The 9339-nt window shown below is 39.5% G+C and overlaps 1 protein-coding gene across 2 annotated transcripts in view; it reads right to left on the reverse strand.

Moving 5' to 3' along the window:
- PIKFYVE (phosphoinositide kinase, FYVE-type zinc finger containing) overlaps positions 1 to 2145 on the reverse strand; it is a 29548-nt gene extending 27403 nt beyond the window's left edge. Inside the window, exon 1 of one of the 2 annotated variants that reach the window (XM_069467788.1) lies at positions 1984 to 2145. The gene's annotated coding sequence lies outside the window, so the exon portion shown is untranslated. The remainder of the gene's footprint in view (positions 1 to 1983) is intronic. The other variant, XM_069467795.1, reaches the window with a different exon arrangement.
- Positions 2146 to 9339: the final 7194 nt, after the last annotated feature.

Consider the following 9339-nt stretch of genomic DNA (forward strand, 5'->3'; position numbering starts at 1 on the left):
TTAGCCGGGCATGGTGGTGCCCTCCCAGCTACTCAGAAAGCTGAGGCAGGAGGACCACCTGAGCCCAGGAGTTTGAGGTTGCAGTGAGCTAGGCTAATGTCACTGCAGACTAGCCAGGGAACACAGAGACACTCTGTCTCAAAAAAAAAAAAAAAAAAAGATACATATATAAAGTCCTTAAAATAAAGTTTATATACATTACATATATATAAACATATAAACTTTATTTTTACAAAAAAGCACTGGAGAGAAAAGATGTGATGATGCTGATAACAACCCTCAGGCCTCGGAAAACAGCCTACATTCTACTTCCACAAGTTACATCAGAAACAGAGATAGTAATCTGCCTGAAGAGTCTTAGAATTACTTCTAAAGGTTATCTAAACACAAAACTTTTATTTGGCTTTAGAGACATGAAGATAAAAATCTCATGAAAACACTCAGCAAGTGTCTCTGATATACAAATAGAATCACATAGAGTTAATCCTAACAATTACATAATGACACTAGGGTCCTGAAAAAAATACCTTACAACTCTTATTCTCTGGCACCTTAATAACTGTTTATAATATAAACTAGGAGTCTTTCCCAACAGGTAATTAGAAGTATTAACCTTCCTACCCAAAGACCTCTAATGCATCACCAATACCTCTTCTCATTTCAAGGCTACTAATATACACAGACCTACTATACACTACCTTGTTGCTAAAGGCAATCAGAAGGCTAATCAGGTATTAAAATGCAGAAAATAAGCTGATCTACCAGCCAATATCAAAATTTTAGCACATGGAAAATTCAAGTATCAGTTTGGTCATTTCTAAAAGTGTAAAAGATTTTAAAATACTCAAAATTTATCTAATAATTCAGGTCAGCTGAATACTAGGAATCTTAGCATGAATCAACAAAGTTTTTTTTTTTCAACTTTTGACTTGACAGAAACACTAAAAGAAAACTACAACATGATCCTAATACTCTTCCCAGAAAGAAGAAAAGGGGAAGACCCAGGAAATTAGTCTTGCTGCACAGAAGAGATTTAACCTGCCCAATCTCTGTCACAAAATCAAACCCAAGAGAAAGAAACTAAGAACATTTTTTGTAAGAATACCGACAGAGTGGCAGTTTTGGAGTACCAAAAACCAAGATGCAATAAATCAAGAATAAGCACAACACACCAAGCAACTACCTCTATTGTCAAGATTGCACTAATTTTACAGCACATGATGCACTGAATCAATACTAGATAATATATACACACACCAGATACACAGAAATAACTGCTTTATACAGAATTCTAGTATTTCTCATATTTCTTGAGTGTCTTAGGAATAACCTCTGAATTAGACAGAAGACTCATAATTCCCACAAGTATACACCATATTCCATTTTCATTTTTTTGTTAGGAACATCCTAAGCAAAGGGCAAATACTAACTGGGAAACTAAGTCTCCTTCTCGAAAGAGATTCTGAAACATAAGTTGAAATGGAATGGCCTCAAATAGCAGAGGCCAGCACTTAAGGACATACACACATATTAGAAACCCCACGGTCGTCGTTTCTGTAGCTCGTTAACTTTCTTTCCCATCCTACGGATGCACCTCTGACACACAGACTTAGAGCTCATTCACTCTGAAAAGGAATTGACTATGCACCGCCAAAATAAGTTCAGGCATAAGGGCCGAGAGAGGGGCAAGGGAACTTCAAATGTTCCCAAAGAGATCTCTTCAAGAAGAGCCCCACCTGGCTCCCGTACCCACTGGCCAGACACGGGGAAGCCAGGCAATCAGGAGGACCAGCTAATTCTGTGACAGGTTCTCTGCCCTTCCTTGCCCAGCCTCGGCCGCAGCCAGGCCTCAGGCCCAGGGTGGAGAGCCCAGCTGTCGCCTTCACCTCAGCTTTCCCCCTCCGTCTCTGGCCCGGGAGCTCCCCAAACCCGCCTTCTTCCCTCTCTCAGCCCCAGCAGCCGCGCTGCAAACCCCTCACTTACCTGCGCCTCCCGCCCCGACCCCGCTGGCCGCTCTCCACCCCAGCCACCGCTTCACCCGGCTCAGGCCCAGAAAGCCGGTTCCGGAACGCAGCACTGGGATACTCCAGCCGCCAGCGGCTGTAGCAGGAAGCGAGGCTGCTTACACGGTTGCTGCGGCTTCTCGCTTCCCCCCGAGGCTCCGCCCCCTGTTTCTCCTCCCCTCCAATCCACAATCTTTCCCGGAGGCCGGCTCCGCCCCCTTGTTCCGGCCAGCACAACACTCGAATCTGATGCTCAGGCAGAAGGAGTCCAGCCCAGATAGAGTCGTCCCCACCTTTTGGCCGAGATGTGGCCGCCTCAGCCTTTGTAGAAGAAGCCAAGACCAGGAGGACGGCGCGCGTGAGCATCACGCGTGAGGGGTCACCGGATGGGTGCGGGCTGGCGCGGTTACCGTATGTGTTAGATACTTTGGGCACTCATGATATGTTACCGCATTCTCACCTCGGCGTTCTTGTGGTCTGACAATTGACTTGTGTGATACATAGCGGGGGCGTTAGCGAAAATTTCTCAGACTTGCATGACTAGCCATACGATCTTAAACAAATCGCTAATTTCTTTAGCCCTCAGACTCTGGTGTGTGAAGTGGAGTTAATAATAGGACCCACTTCATAATATTTTTTTGAGGATTTAGTAAATGCACTTAAAGCGATTGGCACAGTGCCTGACCCAGAGTAAGTGATGTTGGGTCTATCGTTAACTTTTTCATTTAGATTTTGTGTTGCGAATAGTGATGCAAGTAAAGTTTCCAGTCCCTCTCTTGCTCAGCCTGGCTAGCATTTTTCGTCATTTTTGTCCTGCTAAGAGCGCTATGCAGTTAACTGCAGAAAACATGCCAAAACCTGCTGAACCCAGTTGTGGGGCTTAGCAGGGGAGGATGGAAAGGAGAGGAAACCTAAAGGTAGGTGCTATTTTAATTAAATTCTGCGGGTCCTCTTCCTCAAGAGTTTTGTCAAATCTCTGCCCAGTTTTCCTTGAGTTTGTCTTTTCAGCAGCTGGAGAGTATCACTGAAACCTGCTTGTACCAGTACAAAGCCAGATCACCATCCTCAACTGGGCCCCTCAACAATCATTCTAGGAGTCTGTAGTCAGCTTATTTTTCCATTTCTCATTCCTGCTGTGCCAAACCACCACCACCACCCCATTACCTTGACTGTCATTCTCAGCGGAGAATCTCATCTCATCTTCTACCCAAGCGAAAAAGCCGAGTTTATTTGGGTGCCACCTTAACAACCGAACGACCCCACCACATTTACCTGCATCCGCATCTGCCCTGGCCTGTTTCCCTCATCTCTGAGAGAAAGGGGCCTCTTCTTACCCAAATCAATCCTCCTAGCCCCCAGTCCATCCTCTCCTGTCTCCCTGGGAGCCTGCAACCTCTTCTTTTCCAGTGACTCTTCCTCCTCAACCCATAAAGATGCTCAAGTCTCTGCCCTCCAAAAAAAAAAGACAAAAGCAAAAAAGCCCTTCCTTGTAATTAGCCCACCAGTTGTTAATACTTCATAAACTTACAATAAAGTATAAAATAGGCCCGTAGGCCGGGCGCGGTGGCTCACGCCTGTAATCCTACCACTCTGAAAGGCCAAGGCGGGCTGAGCTCTACTCCTTGCTTGAGCTAAGGAGTTCGAGACCAGTCTGAACAAGAGCAAGACCCCCGTCTCTGCTAAAAACAGAAAAATTAGCCAGGCGTCATGACGCGCACCTGTAGGCCCAGCTACTCAGGAGGCTGAGGCAGAAGGATTGTCTGAGCCCAGGAGTTTGAGGTTACTGTGAGTTAGCCTGACGCCATGGCACTCTACTCAGGGCAACAGAGTGAGACTCTGTCTCGAAAAAATTTTAAATTTAAAATAGACCCAGAGAGCATATGAACAGAATAGATAGCCCAGCCAAGAAGACCTTTGGTATATATAGAATATATAGAAACTCCATGTATGGTAAAAGGAAACATGCATTCCACAAACATTTTTTGAGTCACTAACTTGACAGGCAGTGTGTTAAGTAGGCACACTGGGGCTAAAGCTGTGAACATAACACAGTCCATGTCCTCAAGAAGCTTACAGTATAATTAATACCTGTAGTAACTTACACTTTAATTTCTGTGGAAAGAGATGGAAAACCAGGCTTCCATTTTGGGGAAAAATCTCAATTTAGATTCTTACTTCATACTAGACATCCAAAATTAATTCCATATGAATTTTCTTTAGAGAGTTTTTTGGATTTTTTTTTTTTTTTTTTAGAGGCAAGATCTTGTTCTGTCACCCAGCCTGGAGTGCAGTGGCATAATCATAGCACTATAACCTTGAACTCTCAAGCTCAAGCTATCCTCTTGCCTCGGCCTCCCAAGTAGCTGGAACTACAGGGACATGCCACCAACTTATTTTTCTATTTTTTGTAGAGATGGGGTCTTGCTATATTGCCTAGGCTGGGCTCAAATTCCTGGCCTCAAGCAATCCTCTTGCCTCAGCCTCCAAAAGTGCTGGGATTACAGGCATGAGCCATCACACCTGGTCTAGAGAGATTCTTTGTGTAAATATCCTCCTCAAAAACTTTCATCGCAGCACCCATTTAGGATTCTTGCTGAGACAATTATTGTTTGGTGGTACTATACTTATGTTCCTCTTTATGTATTAGCTGCATTTTACTGAAAATAAATAGCTTTCCTTTCTTTCTTCCTTTATATTAATTACTATCAATATGGACTTATTTTTTTCAATGTGTTATAATTCATTACTACCAGTATTCATTTTGATCCTTAAGTTGTCCTTGATTTGGCCAGTGAGAGCCCCTTCCAGCAGTCATTTGACATGCCTGAGTCCATTTGACATGCCTCCATTACTTTTTGAGAACACCCTTACTTCTTTTTATTTTTTTCTCTCCCCTCACTATTTTACTCTCTACTTCTATGAGTTCAACTTTTTTAGATTCCCATATAAGTGAGATCATGCAGTATTTGTCTTTTCTGTGCCTGACTTATTTCACTTAACATAATGTCCTCCATAATGTCCTTCACTTAACATAATGTTCATTCATGTTGTCACAAAAGGCAGGATTCCCTTCTTTTTTAAGGCTAAATAGTGTTCTATTGTATGTGTGTGTGTGTGTATATATATGTATATACACACACACACACCATATTTTCCTTATCTAATCATCTGTTGATGGACACTTAGGTTAATTCTATATGTTGGCTCTTGTAAATTATGCTGTAATAAAGATGGGAGTGCAGATATCTCTTCTTCAAGATAGTGATTTTATTTCTTTTGGATATACCACTGTGATTGCTGGATCACATAAGAGTTCTATTTTTAATTTTTTGAGGAACCTCCATACTGTTTTCCACAATAGCTATTCTAATTTACATTCTTACCAACAGTGTGCAAGTGTTCCTTTTTCTCCACATTCTCTTCAATACTTATCTTCTGCCTTTTTGATAATAGCTACTCTAAGAGGTGTGAGTGATATCTCTCATTGTGGTTTTAATGTACATTTCTGTGAGCCAGCTATGGTGGCCATGGCACATGCCTGTAGTTCCAGCTACTCGGGAGGCTGAGGGGCAAGGATTGCTTGAGCCCAGTAGTTGAGTCCAGCCTGGGCAACATAGCAAGGTGCCATCTCTAACATAAATAAATAGATAATTCACATTTCTCTGATGATTAGTGATGTTGAGCAGTTTTTTCATATGGCCATTTGTATGTCCTCTTTTGAGAAATGTCTACTCATATCATTTGCCCATTTTATAATCAGATTATTTGTTTTCTTACTATTGAGTTGAGTTCCTTATCTACTTTGGATATCAGCCCCTTATCAGATGTATAGTTGGCAAATATTTTCTCCCATTCTGTAAATTATCTCTTCACTCTATTATTTCCCTAGCTGTGTAGAAGCTTTTTGGTTTGATGTAATCCCATTTGTCTATTTTGCTTTTGTTGTCTGTGCGTTTGGGGTCATATCAAAAAAAAAAAAAAAATCATTGCCCCCCCAGACCAATATCATGGCTGCTTTTCCCCTATGTTTTCTTCTGTAGTTTTACAGTTTCAGGTTTTATATTTAAGTCTTCAATCCATTTTGAGTTGATTTTTATATATGGTGTGAGATAAGGGTCCATTAATAATTTCATTCTTCTGCATGTGGATATCCCATTTTTCCAATACTATTTGTTGAAGAGACCGTCCTTTCCCCATTGTGTGTTCTTGGCCCTTATTGAAATCAATATTAATTGTTAATGGGTGGATTTATTTTTGGGCTCTTTATTCTATTCAGTTGGTATATGTATATGTTTTTATGCCAGTACCATGCTATTTTGATTTCTATAGCTTTGTAGTATATTTCGAAGTTAAGTAGTGTCATGACTCTAACTTTGTTCTTTTTGCCCAAGATTGCTATGGCTATTTGGAATCTTTTCTCATTCCTTACAAATTTTAAGGTTATTTTTTTCCTTCTCTGTGAAAAATGTCATTGGAATTTTTATAGAGATTACATTGAATCTGTAGATCACTTTGGGTAGTATGGACATTTTAACAATATTAATTCTTCCAGTCGATAAACATGGGATGTCTTCTCATTTATTTCTGTCTTCTTCAATTTCTTTCATAAATGTTTTATTTTCAGCATTCAGGTCTTTCATCTCCTTGGTTACATTTATTTCTAAGTATTTTAATATTTCTGTAGCTATTGTAAATAGGATTTTTTTCTTGATTTCTTTTTCAGGCAGTTCATTGTTAATATATAGAAACACTACTGATTTTTGTATGTTGATCTTATATCCTGCAACATTACTGAATTCATTTATTCTACTAGTTTTTCATGGAGTCTTTAGGGTTTCTATATATAAGATCTTGTCATCTGAAAACAGAGACAAATTAACTTCTTCCTTTAAAATTTGGATGTCTTTTATCCCTCTCTCTTGCCTAATTGCCCTGGCTAGGACTTCTAATACTACATTGAATAGAAGTGGTGAAAATAGGTATCCTTGTCTTGCTCCTGACCTTAGAAGAAAAGCTTTCAGCTTTTCACCATTAAGTATGATGTTAGCTGTGGGTTTGTCATATGTGGCCTTTATTGCATTGAGGTACATTCCTTCTATACCTAATTTGTTGGGGTTTTGTTGTTGGTTGTTTCCCTAATCCCATGACAGACCGCAGTACCTGATTTGTTGAGAGCACTTCCTTACCTTCTTTTTTTTTAACTTCAGACTTTATTTTTATTTCACCAGTTTTTCCATTAAAGTCTTCTTTCTGTTCCAAGATCCAACCCAGGGTAACACACATTGCATATGTTTGTGAGAGTTTCTCAGTCTTTCCTTGTTTTCCATGACCTTGACAGTTTTGAGGAGTTCTGGGTGAGTTTCCGGAATTTACTCATTCCCTCCTGCCCCACTTCCTTACTTTCTGATTCAGCAGGCTCATCTTGAACTTTCCCTACCCCAAGCCTAGAATCAATCAGTTTTCTAATGAGCCTTGGTTTCCTTTAGTAGGGAATGCAAAAATGTTTGTAAAAATTACAAAAATCAGTTCTGGCTAGGATGCAATGAAATTAGCACTTTCTTACACTGCAGGTGGAAATATAAATTAGTATATCCCTCCTATAAAATGATTTGGTAGATCTAACAAGCACATTGAAAATGTTTATATTCCTTGATCCAGTAATTCCAATTCCAGCAATCTAAAGAACTGATCAGAGTATTAAAAAAAAAAAGATGGTTGTCACAGCCATTTACACAATAAAATAAAGAAATAAAAATGAAACAACCAACACAAACCAACACAAATGACATGAAAGTAATACAAATGATAGACTATCACATAGTCATCAAAAAATGTTGACTAAGACTTTATAGGGCCAGGCGTGGTGGCTCACCCCTGTAATCCTAGCACTCTGGGAGGCCGAGGCGGGAAGATTGCTTGAGCTCAGGAGTTTGAGACCAGCCTGAGCAAGAGTGAGACCCCGTCTCTACTAAAAATAGAAAGAAATGATCTGGACAGCTAAAACTATATATGGAAAAAAAATTATGTTGACTAAGACTTTATAAAGTAATTTTTCTTCACTTCACAATCAACCTTCTTGAAAAGGTTTCTTGTCTCCCTTTCCGTACTTTCCATACTCGCTTCAATCCCCTATAGTATGGCTTCTATCAGAATCATTCTCATAGAATCATTCTAATAAAAGTGTACTCAAGGGGTCCTCCTACTTGCCAAAATTATTTTCAGGCCCTGCCTTTTTTTAATCTCTCTGTAGTACTCCCTCTTATTTAAAACTTTTTTGTCTGTTGGCTTCTATGATATCATTCTCTTCTAATTCTTCTACTACCTCCCAGACTCCTTTGCATTCTCTTTGGGGGGCTCTTTTTCCTCCACCTGGCCCTTAAAGATGTAAGTGTCCCTCAAAGTTTTTACTGAAATAGACTTTTATTCTTACTCTGTAGTCCTAAATGATATATACTGTATGTCTTCAACTACTATCAATACAGTTGAAGATACCTAGATTTCCCTCTCCAGCCCAGACACGCCTTCTGAACTGCAGATACATGTGGCTAACTGCCTCCTGGACATCTCCATCTTGCTGTTCCACAGACATCTCAAATTTAGCAAATCTTAAATTTAACTCATTACATTGGCCATGAAATCTGTGATTCTATATATATCCCGTCCTTATTAAAGGGTACCCTGTTGCCCATACTTCAAATCCAGAAGTCCTCTTCACTGTTCTCTCTCCCATATACTTCATGGACAATCAATGATCAAGCTCTGTTTATTCTACCTCATTTTTTAGATCATCAAAATGAAAATATAACCAACTTAGAATATTTTTAAGAATCCCCTGTTATCTGGATGACTATCTCATATTCAAACACTAACAGAAATTGTATGGCCCATGTTTCCATTTGTGTTTACAGCAGTATTTGGGGCCAGATAACATTGAAATATTCAGATTCTTTTATTGGTTAAATGAAAGACAAATGATATCAAGGCATGCAGTAGTAACCAAATAGAGAAGAGTGGTAGGCTAAATAAATCATCACATGGCATCTGGTAGAATACGCTAGGTAAATTCAAAAGAACCTGCATGTAAGCAGTTAGCTTCATATTCACATTTTAAGAAGTAATTTAGTTTCTGACAAACATCATTTGTTACATTGTCATGACTTGACATTGTTAATGATAATGTGTTGTTTCTAGTTTTCTTTCTAATCATTTTGTCTATAAATTTTTTTATAGTTATATAAGCACTATCAGCATAAGGAGCTTATATCTAGTTTTATGCATATCTATAGTAATATTTTAATATGTCAAGTCTAGGAATCTACCAAAAAAACTTTTTTAG

Source organism: Eulemur rufifrons, chromosome 1 (assembly GCF_041146395.1).
Source record: "Eulemur rufifrons isolate Redbay chromosome 1, OSU_ERuf_1, whole genome shotgun sequence".
NCBI lineage: Eukaryota > Metazoa > Chordata > Mammalia > Primates > Lemuridae > Eulemur > Eulemur rufifrons.